The 17,284-nt window shown below is 39.2% G+C and overlaps 1 protein-coding gene and 1 long non-coding RNA gene across 7 annotated transcripts in view; both read left to right on the forward strand.

The window, feature by feature from the left end:
* mtss1lb (MTSS I-BAR domain containing 2b) overlaps positions 1–17,284 on the forward strand; it is a 131,774-nt gene that overhangs the window by 56,123 nt on the left and 58,367 nt on the right. The window lies entirely within an intron of this gene.
* On the forward strand, positions 7,721–10,038 carry LOC125787151 (uncharacterized). Its single transcript, XR_007429085.1, has 3 exons — positions 7,721–9,145; positions 9,325–9,384; positions 9,554–10,038. It is a non-coding gene; the product is annotated as an uncharacterized LOC125787151 (long non-coding RNA).

A 17,284-nucleotide genomic window follows, 5' to 3' on the forward strand; every position in this document is an offset into this window, starting at 1 on the left:
GAGACACACATGTAGTTTATATATATATATATATATATATATATATATATATATATATATATATATATATATATATATATATATATATATATATATATATTTATATAATATTATATAGAAATTATTATAAATTTAGATTGATATGGGTAATATTTATTGAGCTACACATACAGAAGTAGTGTTTAAAGCACGTGTAATGCATCCCACACATTTTCAACCAATCAGGGATAGATCTGGAGATACAGCAGCAGTGTGTGGACGAGCATTGTCCTGTTGAAGTAGAGCATCAGAAAGGGTGTGTGTGTGTGTGTGTGTTTAGTGTGTGTAATCCTCTTTACAGTGTCATGACACACAGACCGAGTTATTCTGGTGACCTGGCATGCCTCTACAGATGATTGTGTGTGTATGTATTTGTATGTCTGTGTGTGTGTGTGTGTGTGTGTGTGTGTGTGTGTGTGATGGGTGGGGCAGTGCCGCCGTAAGCTGCTGGCAGACCCCGGCTCTGCAGATGGTGTGTAACCACAGCAACCATCTGGCTGAAGCCAAAAGGGATGCAGCACACACACACACACACACACACACACACACATCCTATCATATACACACATGTTCGCTTACATACCAAAACATACATTCTACACACACACACATACACATACATACACTCACACATACACACACACACACACACACACACACACACAGATACACACACACACACACACACACACACACACACACAGATACACACACACACACACACACAGATTCACACATACAGTACATGCACACGCAGATACAGATACATACACACACACACACACACATATATTGTAACATACACGCCCACATACATACATACATGCACACACAGATACATACACACAGATACACACTCATACACACACCTACACACACAGATACATACACACACACACACACACACACACATATTTTCTAACATACATGCCTACATACATACATACATACATACACACACAGATGCATACATATATACAAACACACACACATCCTAACATACACAGATAAAGACACATACACACACACAGATACACACACAGATACAGCCTGACATACATGCATACATACATTCACAGATGCATACATATATACAAACACACACACATCCTAACATACACAGATAAAGACACATACACACACACAGATACACACACAGATACAGCCTGACATACATGCATACATACATTCACAGATGCATACATATATACAAACACATATGCATACATGCACACACATCCTAACATACACGCATGCATACATACACACACAAAAACACAGATACACACAGATACATACGTTCATATATATCCCCCCCATACACATAAACACACACACACACACACAGATACATACATGCACTTAGCATTCAGAGCAGGAAAGCACTGCACCATGGTGAGCGATCAGTATGCACCCACATAGAGAGAGAGAGAGAGAGAGAGAGAGAGAGAGAGAGGAGTATAGATATATATATATATATATATATATATATATATATATATATATATATATATATATATATATATATATATATACAGGCAGAAAGAGATGTATAGACAGAAATAGTTTAGACTTTTTACATACGTACACTATATGAACAAAGCTAAGATGTTTCCTGCTTTTGATGGCTGATGTTCAGATCTGTCCAAAAGCAGAGCATCAGTTTAAATGTTTTTATAGTCCTTTTAACTCAATAATAACATTGTTATTTGAGTTATTTGCGAGCATGTTATATTTAGAGGCTCATGGATGATGTAATCACTGATGTAATCACCGTCTCGTCTATTATTATCCTTAGTAATATTAATAAGTAGGTGATGTAAGGAGAACAGCCGGCCGAGGCCATGATAAAAAACTTTCACATGAGGAGAAATATCAGAATAGCAGTGCTTGTGTTGAGACTGTTGTGTTTGGCGTGTGATGTCACTTCCTGTGCTCTGTTTCTGTCGCCTATTGTATATGGCCTCGCTGCTCCCTCGCTGTGAAGTCATCGTGCTCCCAGAAATACTGCAGAGCCTGGGCGAGAGATACAGAGAGAGAGAGAGAGAGAGAGAGAAATATAAAAAAACTGATCTCCACCAACTTTTCTTTCCTATTTTTTCCTCCTTATTTTTCCCTTCTTTCTCCTGCTCGTCATCTCTCCACATGTGTAATCTGAGACACATCTGGACGGGTCTTTGCTATTTTAGCCAGATATTTTTAGCCACATCATCGTCCCCCGCCAGAAACTTCTTCTCCTTCTTTCAGGAGTGAAATATCTCCCAGCCTCCATCTCCCTCGCCTCCCCCGCGAGTCCCGCGAGAGTCTCGTAACTGTGAGCTGTGAGTGAGTTACGCCACTGGAGTTTACAGGAACAGCTGTACTGATCTACTGAGTCCAAGTTCCTTTTTTACACGCCATAACGTCACCAAGCTCTCAAAACATGAGGAAAACAGCAAAACAACAATAATCAGGCCTTTAATCAGCATTTAAACAGACTTTTTAAAGATAAATAAGAGCAAGAATATGTTTTTTCTGGGATTAAAAGCATGAATTCAGCTGTAACTGGAAATATCTGCACTGCAAAACTGTGCTTAACTGAGGTGCACAGCTTTCAACACGTGCTCACGTTTACAAGCACATGCCCAACCATGTGGTTACGTCGTGTTGACTCCCCCTCGCGCTTCTCAGGCAGCAGCAGCCTGTCACTCACACAGACACAGAGACAGCGCTGTGTACCTACTTCTTGTGTCAAGATTGAGTAGTTGTTGCTTCTCATAATCTGGATTAGAACATTACTCAAATATTCACTATTCACTGTATACCTGTAACTCTACCTCTTCACTACTTTACTTTAACTGATGCTCACAAACACTTTATTAAGAGGCAAGACATTCAAGTAATTAACTCTTGATGAGTTCAGCACAGCTGTTAACTGAAAGCCTGAATTCCAGGTGACTCTACCTCATAAAACCGACGGTTTTGATGTTCAAAACTGATCATCTAAACAAGATAAAATATAAAACATTTTCTGGTTTGTTTACTTAATAATTACATTATTACTTTAGCTATAATACTGAATTTAATGTGTGTCCAAACTTTTGACTTTCACTGGTTTGAACTTGGTTTGAGTTAAACTCAACAGTGGCTTGCAAAAGTCTTCATACCCCATGAACATTTTCACATTTTGTCTCCTTTCAACCCCGAATCTAAATGTATTTTATTGAGATTTTAACCCTTAACAGGTCAGCATGTTTGTCTGAGTGAGAACAAAAACACCAGCGTCTCCGAGTTAAATGTATTTATCTTACAAAACAGCGATAAACGGCTTTTAATGTTCCAATCCCCTCAGAAATGTGTTTACAATGTTGTGCATCTTGTTGTATACGTATCAGAATAGACGAATGCATGCATGACTGTAAATATAAAGAGATTAATCTGGAAAATCTGATTTCTCTGTAGTCTGAAGTCTACATATGCACCCATTCACTGGTAAACTACAACAACCCCAGCCCCCCCGCCAACCCGCTGCCCCCCAGGCGTGAGGAAAGGGCCGATTTCACTTTAAATTAGGGTGACCGGTGTGTATCGGGGTGACATGTTCGACCCATAAGCAGAAATGCGGTGCGGTAGAAAGAATGCGCTATAAGCTAAACTCAGTCTAATTCTGATCCAAAAAAACTGAATTAAACACTTCCTGAGCTTCGGGAAACTAAAGTAGGTCATTCTGAAAGAGGAGCAGAGCTGCAGTGTTTGATGGAGCTGCTTTTCATGATGCTTCACTCATATTTGTGCATTTGTTCACAGAGCAAATAGAATAACAGAATGGCTGGCACTACTGTTTAATCAATCAACCTTCATTTTAACTCTGCAATACATTGAGGGTGACCCTCAATCATAAATATATATATTTCTCTGATTTTGCTATTTATAGGTTTATGTTTGAGTAAAATGAACATTGTTGTTTTATTCTATAAACTACAGACAACATTTCTCCCAAATTCCAAATAAAAATATTCTCATTTAGAGCATTTATTTACAGAAAATGAGAAATGGCTGAAATAACAAAAAAGATGCAGAGCTTTCAGACCTCAAATAATGCAAAGAAAACAAGTTCATATTCATAAAGTTTTAAGAGTTCAGAAATAATCAATATTTGGTGGAATAACCCTGTTTTTTAATAACAGTTTTCATGCATCTTGGCATCATGTTCTCCTCCACCAGTCTTACACACTGCTTTTGGATAACTTTATGCTGCTTTACTCCTGGTGTAAAAATTCAAGCAGTTCAGTTTGGTGGTTTGATGGTTTGTGATCATCCATCTTCCTCTTGATTATATTCCAGAGGTTTTCAATTTGGTAAAATCAAAGAAACTCATCATTTTTAAGTGGGCTCTTATTTTTTTCCAGAGCTGTATAGCATGTATTGGATTTATACAATAGCTTTATATTAAATATAGCATGTATTGGTTTTATGCACTAGTTTTATATTAAATATAGCATGTACTTGTTTTTATACTATAGTTTTATAGTTACTATAGTATATATTGGATTTATACAATAGTTTTATAGTAAACATAACATATATTGCATTTATACACTAGTTTTATAGATATTATAGTATATATTTGATTTATTCACTAATTATATAAAAAATATATTATATATTTGTTTTATGCAATAGTTTAAAAGTAAGTTGTATAGTAGGGTTAGGGTATATATATGTGTGATGTGTTGTGTATGTATGTCATGCACAGAGGCAGTGTTCAGTGGTTTTAGAGACTAATATATGAGATATGAGATACGAGACGTGTGTGTGCATAGTGTGTATAGTGTGTATATTGTGTGTGTGTGTGTGTGTGCATAGTGTGTATAGTGTGTATATTGTGTGTATAGTGTGTATATTGTGTGTGTGTGTGTGTGTATAGTGTGTGTGTGTGTGTATATAGTGTGTGTGTGTGTGTGTATAGTGTGTGTGTGTGTGTGTGTATAGTGTGTGTGTGCTCTGTGTTTTTGGGGCGGGGGCTGAGCAGGCGGGATGCATGCTGAGTTGGGAATACTGCTGTTTATGAATTATTCTATTTTATCTGCTTCTTCAGTCTCTTTCTGAGGCTCCTGATGTTCTTCATGCCGTTCTTGTTGTTGAGCTGTGTGTTTCTGTGGACGGCTGCTTTATTCTTTAGTTTTTAGAGGCGTTTTCTATAAAAAGAGTGTTACTGACGTGTCAGAACCACATAAACTCATACTTCTGAAGCAAAAATTGGGTATAATTTTGGTGTAAGGCTAATGTGCATCATGAAGTGCTAGTTTATGCACTTTGGCAGCACCTGTGTGGAAAAATAACCCCCCTCACCTTCCTGAATTTACGGTGAAAACAGTCGAAAATGATCAGAAAATAAGTGTAAGATTCCCCCGAACTGTTTTACTAAAAGACTACAGTAACTGGATTAAAGGTAGCTAAGCTAGGTAATCGCCATAACTTGCCATATTGAAAACTTGCATAACACAATCAAAACCATAGATAGATAGATAAAAATAAGATCTATTTAAAAGCTAGAATAATAAAAATAAGATAATAACAAATAATAATTATTAATAATAAAGTTAATAAGAAAAATCAGAACCAAATAGTACAATTTATGTAGTAAATAAATATTAAAAAGGATCTAATTGAAAGCTGGACAAATGAGAATAATGTCTAATTAAAAGCTAGCTCATTGCTAGCTTTAGTTCTCTATCTGGTAACATTAGTATTTTAGCTAACTCTTTGCTAAGGTTAGCTAGCTTGTGTTAGTTATGTCTGTGGTAACATTATTATGTTAGCTAGCTCGCTGCTAACGTTAGTTCTCTCCCAGGTAGCATTAGTATTTTAGCTAGCTTGTCGCTAAGATTAGCTAGCTCAACACTAGCTTTAGTTCTCTCCCCAGTAGCATTAGTATTTTAGCTAGCTCTTTACTAAGATTAGCTAGCTCATTGCTAGCGTTAGTTCTCTCCCAGGTAACATTAGTATTTTAGCTAGCTTATCGCTAAGATTAGCTAGTTCGTCGCTAGCTTTTGTTCTCTCCCCAGGAACATAAGTATTTTAGCTAGCTCTTTACTAAGATTAGCTAGCTCATTGCTAGCGTTAGTTCTCTCCCAGGTAACATTAGTATTTTAGCTAGCTTGTCGCTAAGATTAGCTAGTTTGTCGCTAGCTTTAGTTCTCTCCCGGGTAACATTAGTATTTTAGCTAGCTCTTTACTAAGATTAGCTAGCTCATCGCTAGCTTTAGTTCTCTCCCAGGTAACATTAGTATTTTAGCTAGCTTGTCACTAAGATTAGCTATCTCAACACTAGCTTTTGTTCTCTCCCCAGTAACATTAGTATTTTAGCTAGCTCTTTACTAAGATTAGCTAGCTCATCGCTAGCTTTAGTTCTCTCCCCAGGAACATTAGTATTTTAGCTAGCTTGTCACTAAGATTAGCTATCTCAACACTAGCTTTTGTTCTCTCCCCAGTAACATTAGTATTTTAGCTAGCTCTTTACTGAGATTAGCTAGCTCGTTGCTAGCGTTAGTTCTCTCCCAGGTAACATTAGTATTTTAGCTAGCTTGTCGCTAAGATTAGCTAGTTTGTCGCTAGCTTTAGTTCTCTCCCGGGTAACATTAGTTTCTTAACTAGCTCTTTGCTACATTTAGCTAGCTCGTTGCTAACGTAAGTTCTTTCCCTGGTAACATTAGTATTTTAGCTAGCTCATCGCTACATTTAGATAGCTCGTCGCTAGCTTTAGTTCTTTCCCCAGTAACATTAGTATGTTAGCTAGCTCGTCACTAGCTTTAGTACTCTCACGGGTAACATTAGTATTTTAGCTAGCTCGCTGCTAACGCTAGTTATCTCGCTAGGTTGCACTTATTTCTCTTTGTGCTTTCTTTCTTTATGTCTGGAAAAATTAATTGTGGTCCCTGAGGTCACAGTGATTCACAAAAAAAGTGTATAACTTTAGCGAGCCTGTGTGAAAAAGTGCACAATCAACTGTGATAATTTACTGTACTACTACTAGTCTCTGTTCTTACGCTGCACTCCACACACTCTCAGAGTGTGAACGGTGTAGAGTGTGTGTTCTGCTGTACTGGGTGCTGCTGGGATTGCTGTAGAGCTTTAGCTGAGGCTGCTGGTAGAGCTGCTGAGTGGAGATAAGAGGTTTGCCCTAGTTAGAAGGGAAGCACACAGGAAGAAAACAGACTGATGAATGGCTCCAATGTAAACCTCGAGCTGCTGATCTCTCTATATAGATCAGTATCTGCAGCCAGTGTGTGAAGTCCAGTTCCTCTGACCGTCCCCTCAACCCGACACACCCCCCCCCTTTGTGGGATAATAGTGACCTCCTGACCCGAGGATAGAGTGTAGATATGTGTGTATCTGTGTGAATGGGTGTTTAAGAGAGTGTGTGTGTGTGTTGTTTATGGAGAAAAATGCAAAAATAAGTTGTTTATTTTAAACTTGTGGTATACAACATTCCTGTATAATTGGAGCATAAAAATTAAGAGTTTTAATAAGAATTATCCTAAAGAAGTGCATTCAACTTTTAGAATGCAAACTTTAAAGAGATATTCTACTGTCTACTGTCTTTTACACAAAATAGAATAAAAAGAATAGATATATGATCTATAGAATACATTCTTTAAACAAAATCACTCTCACATAAAGATAAAGATCTCACCAGTTTCAGCCCATTTCAGAAGCTATTTAAGCCGTTTAAGAGCTCTGTCATTTTTTATGCAAATGAGCTGTGGCTGGTCATGGCCCATGTTTACGCTAAGAGTTTACCACATGTTAGTGTTAGCTTGTGCTGACTGGCAAAACATGAACAACATGAATCTCCTTCATCTGTCGACTTGCAACAAACAGTAGGTATAGATCCCTCCCTCAAAAGAAGTCTGCTGGCTTATCCTGCTGTACACTCACTGAGGTTCTCAACCTTAAATAGCTACCTAGCTATTATTTAGCCTTTATATACAGAGTACAACCCAGATGGAGCCCTGATCCCATCATTGACATCCATATTTAGCCAACATTGAACCCCTTTACAAACGTTTCTACACTATTCTCAGTTGTGAAACATCTACAGGCCCCACATGGGCATGTTATCTGTGCAGCACCCAGCTCACAACACATTACTCTGCTTCCAGCAAACAGTAGGAGGCAGAAAAGCAAACACAGCAAGCAAATTGATGGTTACAAAAATCTCCCAGAGACTGTTAACCTTCTCAGACTGTCTCTTTCTAAACAGAATACTCAAAATACAGTCTTTATTCTCCAGCGGCGAATCAAACCACCGCCTGAGTCAGACTGACTTACTTATTATAGCAGTTTCTGAAGATAAGATCAAAGCTGATGGGAGTTTGTGTTTGTGAACTCTGCATGATTTTACTGTTTATGTGTAGGATGTGGTGCTGACGTTGGAAGGCTGTGTGTTTGGTGGATGGTGTGGTATCGTGGTTGGTAGGGCTGTACTATAAATGGTATTTGTATTATCATTGCAATATGAGTTTTACTTATAGCATAGTCGGGTTGCTTTAGACTGCATCATGTGAAATGATCAGGCTGTAGGCAGAGTGAGGTAGAGTGAGGTAAAGCAAGTAGAGCAAGGTTAAAGGTAAAGTGAAGGTAGAGTGAGATACAGTGTGATAGAGTAGGGTAGAGTGAGGTAAAACAAGGCCATCGTGAGGTTGAGTGAGGGTAGAGTGAGATAAAGAGGGGGGTTGAGTGTTGAAGAGCGAGAGTAAAGTGTGGTAGAGAGAAGTAGAGTGAGGTGAAGTTTGGTAGAGAGGTGTAGAACAAGGTAGAGTGAGGTAAAGTTTGGTAGAGAGAAGTAGAGAGAGGTAAAGTTCGGTAGGAGAAGTAGAGTGAGGTAGAGAGAGGGTAGAGTGTTGAAGAGCGAGAGTAAAGTGTGGTAGAGAGAAGTAGAGTGAGGTGAAGTTTGGTAGAGAGGTGTAGAACAAGGTAGAGTGAGGTAAAGTTTGGTAGAGAGAAGTAGAATGAGGTAAAGTTTGGTAGAGAGGTGTAGAACGAGGTAGAGTGAGGTAAAGTGTGGTAGAGAGAAGTAGAGTGAGGTGAAGTTTGGTAGAGAGAAGTAGAATGAGGTAGTGAGGTAAAGTGTGGTAGAGAGAAGTAGAACGTGGTAGAGTGAGGTAAATGTGGTAGAGAGAAGTAGAGTGAGGTAAATTTTGGTAGAGAGGTGTAGAACGAGGTAGAGTGAGGTAAATTTTGGTAGAGAGAAGTAGAATGAGGAAAAGTTTGGTAGAGAGGTGTAGAACGAGGTAGAGTGAGGTAAAGTGTGGTAGAGAGAAGTAGAGTGAGGTGAAGTTTGGTAGAGAGAAGTAGAATGAGGTAGAGTGAGGTAAATGTGGTAGAGAGAAGTAGAGTGAGGTAAATTTTGGTAGAGAGAAGTAGAATGAGGTAAAGTTTGGTAGAGAGGTGTAGAACGAGGTAGAGTGAGGTAAAGTGTGGTAGAGAGAAGTAGGGTGAGGTAAAGTTTGGTAGAGAGAAGTAGAATGAGGTAGTGAGGTAAAGTGTGGTAGAGAGAAGTAGAGTGAGGTGAAGTTTGGTAGAGAGAAGTAGAATGAGGTAGTGAGGTAAAGTGTGGTAGAGAGAAGTAGAGTGAGGTGAAGTTTGGTAGAGAGAAGTAGAATGAGGTAGTGAGGTAAAGTGTGGTAGAGAGAAGTAGAGTAAGGTGAAGTTTGGTAGAAAGGTGTAGAATGAGGTAGAGTGAGGTAAAGTGTGAAAGAGAGAAGTAGAGTGAGGTGAAGTTTGGTAGAGAGAAGTAGAACGAGGTAGAGTGAGGTGAAGTTTGGCAGAGAGAAGTAGAGTGAGGTAAAGTTTGGTAGAGAGAAGTAGAACGAGGTAGAGTGAGGTAAAATGTGGTAGAGAGAAGTAGAGTGAGGTAAGGTTTGGTAGAAAGGTGTAGAACGAGGTAGAGTGAGGTAAAGTGTGAAAGAGAGAAGTAGAGTGAGGTGAAGTTTGGTAGAGAGAAGTAGAATGAGGTAGTGAGGTAAAGTGTGGCAGAGAGAAGTAGAGTGAGGTGAAGTTTGGTAGAGAGGTGTAGAACGAGGTAGAGTGAGGTAAATGTGGTAGAGAGAAGTAGAGTGAGGTGAAGTTTGGTAGAGAGAAGTAGAGTGAGGTAGAGTAAGGGAATAGTGAAGATAGACAGTGATCTAGAGTGAGGTAAAGTGTGGTAGAGAGAATTAGAATAAGGTAAGAGAAGTAGAATGAGGTAGAGTGAGGTAAAGTGAGGTAGAGAGAAGTAGAGTGAGGTACAGTAAGGTAAAGTTTGGTAGAACAGAGTAAAGTGAGGTAGAGAAAAGCAGAGATAAGGTAGAGTGTTGAAGAGTGAGGGTAAAGTAAGGTAAAGAGAAGGTAAAGTGAGGGAAGGTAGAGCAAGGTAAAGCAAAACCATAGTGAGGTAGAGTGAGGCAGACAGAGCTAGAGTGAGGTAAAGTGTGGTAGAGGTATTTAGAGCGATGTAGAGTGATTCAGAGCAAGGGCAAAGCAAATATAGAGTGAATGTAGAGTGAGGTAGAGTGAGGTAAAGTGTGGTAGTGAAAGGAGAATGTTGTAGAGCAAAGTACAGCGAGGATATAGTGAGGGTAGAGCAAGGGTCGGGTGTGGTAGAGTGAGGTAGAGTGAGGTAGATGTCCACAGTGAACACTTACACCAAAAAACTTTTTATTTTGGGAAAAATTAGAGCAGACACACAGACAGCCGAAAAACTGTCTAGATGATTAAGCTAATTTACGTATCATGTTTTACATTGATATCGGAAAAAGCATTAGTTTTATCACATATTGCAGTATTGTCCATATTGTGGACATCTAGTGTGTGTTTGTGTGTGTGTGCACAGCAGCACACCATGGTTTTTCAATCACTTGTGTAAAGTGTGAGTAGAGCGTGAGTTGAGTAGTTAAAGTCGAGGTGGGTTAGTGTTCCTCTGGGATCTGCATTCCAGCCCTGCACTCTGACCAGATGTTGTGATGTTATTGGGTGCAGTGTTGTTTCACAAAATTCATAAAAGCCAATAATGCTGATTATCTGTTTATGATGCACCTGTTCAGGGGTGGGATCTATATATTTGACAGCCAGTTAACAGAAAATCTGGACACACCTTCTCATTCAATTTTTTTTATTATATGTATTTTTGTTTCCTACATTAATAAATGAATAGTAAAGTGATCTATCAGATTATGAAGGAACACATAAGGAATCATGTAGTAACTTAAAAACAGTGTTAAACAGTAGTAGAGAGAAGTAGAGTGAGGTAAAGTGTGTTAGAGAGAAGTAGAGTGAGGTAAAGTGTGTTAGAGAGAAGTAGAGTGAGGTAAAGTGTTAGAGAGAAGTAGAGTGAGGTAAAGTGTTGGAGAGAAGTAGAGTGAGGTAAAGTGTGTTAGAGAGAAGTAGAGTGAGGTAAAGTGTTAGAGAGAAGTAGAGTGAGGTAAAGTGTTAGAGAGAAGTAGAGTGAGGTAAAGTGTGTTAGAGAGAAGTAGAGTGAGGTAAAGTGTTGGAGAGAAGTAGAGTGAGGTAAAGTGTGTTAGAGAGAAGTAGAGTGAGGTAAAGTGTTAGAGAGAAGTAGAGTGAGGTAAAGTGTTGGAGAGAAGTAGAGTGAGGTAAAGTGTTAGAGAGAAGTAGAGTGAGGTAAAGTGTGTTAGAGAGAAGTAGAGCGAGGTAAAGTGTTAGAGAGAAGTAGAGTGAGGTAAAGTGTGTTAGAGAGAAGTAGAGTGAGGTAAAGTGTTAGAGAGAAGTAGAGTGAGGTAATGTGTTAGAGAGAAGTAGAGTGAGGTAAAGTGTGTTAGAGAGAAGTAGAGTGAGGTAAAGTGTTAGAGAGAAGTAGAGTGAGGTAAAGTGTGTTAGAGAGAAGTAGAGTGAGGTAAAGTGTTGGAGAGAAGTAGAGTGAGGTAAAGTGTGTTAGAGAGAAGTAGAGTGAGGTAAAGTGTGTTAGAGAGAAGTAGAGTGAGGTAAAGTGTTAGAGAGAAGTAGAGTGAGGTAAAGTGTGTTAGAGAGAAGTAGAGTGAGGTAAAGTGTGTTAGAGAGAAGTAGAGTGAGGTAAAGTGTTGGAGAGAAGTAGAGTGAGGTAAAGTGTGTTAGAGAGAAGTAGAGTGAGGTAAAGTGTTGGAGAGAAGTAGAGTGAGGTAAAGTGTGTTAGAGAGAAGTAGAGTGAGGTAAAGTGTTGGAGAGAAGTAGAGTGAGGTAAAGTGTGTTAGAGAGAAGTAGAGTGAGGTAAAGTGTGTTAGAGAGAAGTAGAGTGAGGTAAAGTGTGTTAGAGAGAAGTAGAGTGAGGTAAAGTGTTGGAGAGAAGTAGAGTGAGGTAAAGTGTGTTAGAGAGAAGTAGAGTGAGGTAAAGTGTGTTAGAGAGAAGTAGAGTGAGGTAAAGTGTGTTAGAGAGAAGTAGAGTGAGGTAAAGTGTGTTAGAGAGAAGTAGAGTGAGGTAAAGTGTTGGAGAGAAGTAGAGTGAGGTAAAGTGTGTTAGAGAGAAGTAGAGTGAGGTAAAGTGTGTTAGAGAGAAGTAGAGTGAGGTAAAGTGTTAGAGAGAAGTAGAGTGAGGTAAAGTGTTAGAGAGAAGTAGAGTGAGGTAAAGTGTTGGAGAGAAGTAGAGTGAGGTAAAGTGTGTTAGAGAGAAGTAGAGTGAGGTAAAGTGTGTTAGAGAGAAGTAGAGTGAGGTAAAGTGTGTTAGAGAGAAGTAGAGTGAGGTAAAGTGTTGGAGAGAAGTAGAGTGAGGTAAAGTGTGTTAGAGAGAAGTAGAGTGAGGTAAAGTGTGTTAGAGAGAAGTAGAGTGAGGTAAATGTGGTAGAGAGAAGTAGAGTGAGGTAAAGTTTGGTAGAGAGAAGTAGAACGAGGTAGAGTGAGGTAAATGTGGTAGAGAGAAGTAGAGTGAGGTGAAGTTTGGTAGAGAGAAGTAGAATGAGGTAGTGAGGTAAAGTGTGGTAGAGAGAAGTAGAGTGAGGTGAAGTTTGGTAGAGAGGTGTAGAACGAGGTAGAGTGAGGTGAAGTTTGGTAGAGAGAAGTAGAGTGAGGTAGAGTAAGGGAATAGTGAAGATAGACAGTGATCTAGAGTGAGGTAAAGTGTGGTAGAGAGAATTAGAATAAGGTAAGAGAAGTAGAATGAGGTAGAGTGAGGTAAAGTGAGGTAGAGAGAAGTAGAGTGAGGTACAGTAAGGTAAAGTTTGGTAGAACAGAGTAAAGTGAGGTAGAGAAAAGCAGAGATAAGGTAGAGTGTTGAAGAGTGAGGGTAAAGTAAGGTAAAGAGAAGGTAAAGTGAGGGAAGGTAGAGCAAGGTAAAGCAAAACCATAGTGAGGTAGAGTGAGGCAGACAGAGCTAGAGTGAGGTAAAGTGTGGTAGAGGTATTTAGAGCGATGTAGAGTGATTCAGAGCAAGGGCAAAGCAAATATAGAGTGAATGTAGAGTGAGGTAGAGTGAGGTAAAGTGTGGTAGTGAAAGGAGAATGTTGTAGAGCAAAGTACAGCGAGGATATAGTGAGGGTAGAGCAAGGGTCGGGTGTGGTAGAGTGAGGTAGAGTGAGGTAGATGTCCACAGTGAACACTTACACCAAAATACTTTTTATTTTGGGAAAAATTAGAGCAGACACACAGACAGCCGAAAAACTGTCTAGATGATTAAGCTAATTTACGTATCATGTTTTACATTGATATCGGAAAAAGCATTAGTTTTATCACATATTGCAGTATTGTCCATATTGTGGACATCTAGTGTGTGTTTGTGTGTGTGTGCACAGCAGCACACCATGGTTTTTCAATCACTTGTGTAAAGTGTGAGTAGAGCGTGAGTTGAGTAGTTAAAGTCGAGGTGGGTTAGTGTTCCTCTGGGATCTGCATTCCAGCCCTGCACTCTGACCAGATGTTGTGATGTTATTGGGTGCAGTGTTGTTTCACAAAATTCATAAAAGCCAATAATGCTGATTATCTGTTTATGATGCACCTGTTCAGGGATGGGATCTATATATTTGACAGCCAGTTAACAGAAAATCTGGACACACCTTCTCATTCAATGTTTTTTTATTATATGTATTTTTGTTTCCTACATTAATAAATGAATAGTAAAGTGATCTATCAGATTATGAAGGAACACATAAGGAATCATGTAGTAACTTAAAAACAGTGTTAAACAGTAGTAGAGAGAAGTAGAGTGAGGTAAAGTGTGTTAGAGAGAAGTAGAGTGAGGTAAAGTGTTAGAGAGAAGTAGAGTGAGGTAAAGTGTTAGAGAGAAGTAGAGTGAGGTAATGTGTTGGAGAGAAGTAGAGTGAGGTAAAGTGTGTTAGAGAGAAGTAGAGTGAGGTAAAGTGTTGGAGAGAAGTAGAGTGAGGTAAAGTGTTAGAGAGAAGTAGAGTGAGGTAAAGTGTTAGAGAGAAGTAGAGTGAGGTAAAGTGTTGGAGAGAAGTAGAGTGAGGTAAAGTGTGTTAGAGAGAAGTAGAGTGAGGTAAAGTGTTGGAGAGAAGTAGAGTGAGGTAAAGTGTGCTAAAAGAAGTAGGATGAGGTAGAGTGAGGTAAAGTGTGGTAGAGTAAGGGGATAGTGAAGATAGAGAGTGAAGGTAGAGTGAGGTAAAGGGTTAGAGAGAAGTAGAGTGAGGTAAAGTGTTAGAGAGAAGTAGAGTGAGGTAAAGTGTGTTAGAGAGAAGTAGAGTGAGGTAAAGTGTTAGAGAGAAGTAGAGTGAGGTAAAGTGTTAGAGAGAAGTAGAGTGAGGTAAAGTGTTGGAGAGAAGTAGAGTGAGGTAAAGTGTTAGAGAGAAGTAGAGTGAGGTAAAGTGTTAGAGAGAAGTAGAGTGAGGTAAAGTGTGTTAGAGAGAAGTAGAGTGAGGTAAAGTGTGTTAGAGAGAAGTAGAGTGAGGTAAAGTGTTAGAGAGAAGTAGAGTGAGGTAAAGTGTTGGAGAGAAGTAGAGTGAGGTAAAGTGTGTTAGAGAGAAGTAGAGTGAGGTAAAGTGTGTTAGAGAGAAGTAGAGTGAGGTAAAGTGTTACAGAGAAGTAGAGTGAGGTAAAGTGTTGGAGAGAAGTAGAGTGAGGTAAAGTGTTAGAGAGAAGTAGAGTGAGGTAAAGTGTGTTAGAGAGAAGTAGAGTGAGGTAAAGTGTTAGAGAGAAGTAGAGTGAGGTAAAGTGTTAGAGAGAAGTAGAGTGAGGTAAAGTGTGTTAGAGAGAAGTAGAGTGAGGTAAAGTGTGTTAGAGAGAAGTAGAGTGAGGTAAAGTGTTAGAGAGAAGTAGAGTGAGGTAAAGTGTTAGAGAGAAGTAGAGTGAGGTAAAGTGTGTTAGAGAGAAGTAGAGTGAGGTAAAGTGTTAGAGAGAAGTAGAGTGAGGTAAAGTGTGTTAGAGAGAAGTAGAGTGAGGTAAAGTGTTAGAGAGAAGTAGAGTGAGGTAAAGTGTGTTAGAGAGAAGTAGAGTGAGGTAAAGTGTTAGAGAGAAGTAGAGTGAGGTAAAGTGTTAGAGAGAAGTAGAGTGAGGTAAAGTGTGTTAGAGAGAAGTAGAGTGAGGTAAAGTGTTGGAGAGAAGTAGAGTGAGGTAAAGTGTTAGAGAGAAGTAGAGTGAGGTAAAGTGTGTTAGAGAGAAGTAGAGTGAGGTAAAGTGTTAGAGAGAAGTAGAGTGAGGTAAAGTGTTAGAGAGAAGTAGAGTGAGGTAAAGTGTGTTAGAGAGAAGTAGAGTGAGGTAAAGTGTTAGAGAGAAGTAGAGTGAGGTAAAGTGTTAGAGAGAAGTAGAGTGAGGTAAAGTGTGTTAGAGAGAAGTAGAGTGAGGTAAAGTGTTAGAGAGAAGTAGAGTGAGGTAAAGTGTGTTAGAGAGAAGTAGAGTGAGGTAAAGTGTTGGAGAGAAGTAGAGTGAGGTAAAGTGTGTTAGAGAGAAGTAGAGTGAGGTAAAGTGTTAGAGAGAAGTAGAGTGAGGTAAAGTGTTAGAGAGAAGTAGAGTGAGGTAAAGTGTGTTAGAGAGAAGTAGAGTGAGGTAAAGTGTTAGAGAGAAGTAGAGTGAGGTAAAGTGTTGGAGAGAAGTAGAGTGAGGTAAAGTGTGTTAGAGAGAAGTAGAGTGAGGTAAAGTGTTAGAGAGAAGTAGAGTGAGGTAAAGTGTGTTAGAGAGAAGTAGAGTGAGGTAAAGTGTTAGAGAGAAGTAGAGTGAGGTAAAGTGTGTTAGAGAGAAGTAGAGTGAGGTAAAGTGTTAGAGAGAAGTAGAGTGAGGTTAAGTGTTAGAGAGAAGTAGAGTGAGGTAAAGTGTGTTAGAGAGAAGTAGAGTGAGGTAAAGTGTTGGAGAGAAGTAGAGTGAGGTAAAGTGTGTTAAAGAGAAGTAGAGTGAGGTAAAGTGTGTTAGAGAGAAGTAGAGTGAGGTAAAGTGTGTTAGAGAGAAGTAGAGTGAGGTAAAGTGTGTTAGAGAGAAGTAGAGTGAGGTAAAGTGTGTTAGAGAGAAGTAGAGTGAGGTAAAGTGTGTTAGAGAGAAGTAGAGTGAGGTAAAGTGTGTTAGAGAGAAGTAGAGTGAGGTAAAGTGTGTTAGAGAGAAGTAGAGTGAGGTAAAGTGTGTTAGAGAGAAGTAGAGTGAGGTAAAGTGTGTTAGAGAGAAGTAGAGTGAGGTAAAGTGTGTTAGAGAGAAGTAGAGTGAGGTAAAGTGTGTTAGAGAGAAGTAGAGTGAGGTAAAGTGTGTTAGAGAGAAGTAGAGTGAGGTAAAGTGTTGGAGAGAAGTAGAGTGAGGTAAAGTGTTGGAGAGAAGTAGAGTGAGGTAAAGTGTGTTAGAGAGAAGTAGAGTGAGGTAAAGTGTGTTAGAGAGAAGTAGAGTGAGGTAAAGTGTGTTAGAGAGAAGTAGAGTGAGGTAAAGTGTGTTAGAGAGAAGTAGAGTGAGGTAAAGTGTGTTAGAGAGAAGTAGAGTGAGGTAAAGTGTGTTAGAGAGAAGTAGAGTGAGGTAAAGTGTTGGAGAGAAGTAGAGTGAGGTAAAGTGTGTTAGAGAGAAGTAGAGTGAGGTAAAGTGTGTTAGAGAGAAGTAGAGTGAGGTAAAGTGTGTTAGAGAGAAGTAGAGTGAGGTAAAGTGTGTTAGAGAGAAGTAGAGTGAGGTAAAGTGTTAGAGAGAAGTAGAGTGAGGTAAAGTGTGTTAGAGAGAAGTAGAGTGAGGTAAAGTGTTAGAGAGAAGTAGAGTGAGGTAAAGTGTGTTAGAGAGAAGTAGAGTGAGGTAAAGTGTTAGAGAGAAGTAGAGTGAGGTTAAGTGTTAGAGAGAAGTAGAGTGAGGTAAAGTGTGTTAGAGAGAAGTAGAGTGAGGTAAAGTGTTG

The sequence above is a fragment of the Astyanax mexicanus genome, chromosome 23 (genome assembly GCF_023375975.1).
Source record: "Astyanax mexicanus isolate ESR-SI-001 chromosome 23, AstMex3_surface, whole genome shotgun sequence".
Taxonomy (NCBI): domain Eukaryota; kingdom Metazoa; phylum Chordata; class Actinopteri; order Characiformes; family Acestrorhamphidae; genus Astyanax; species Astyanax mexicanus.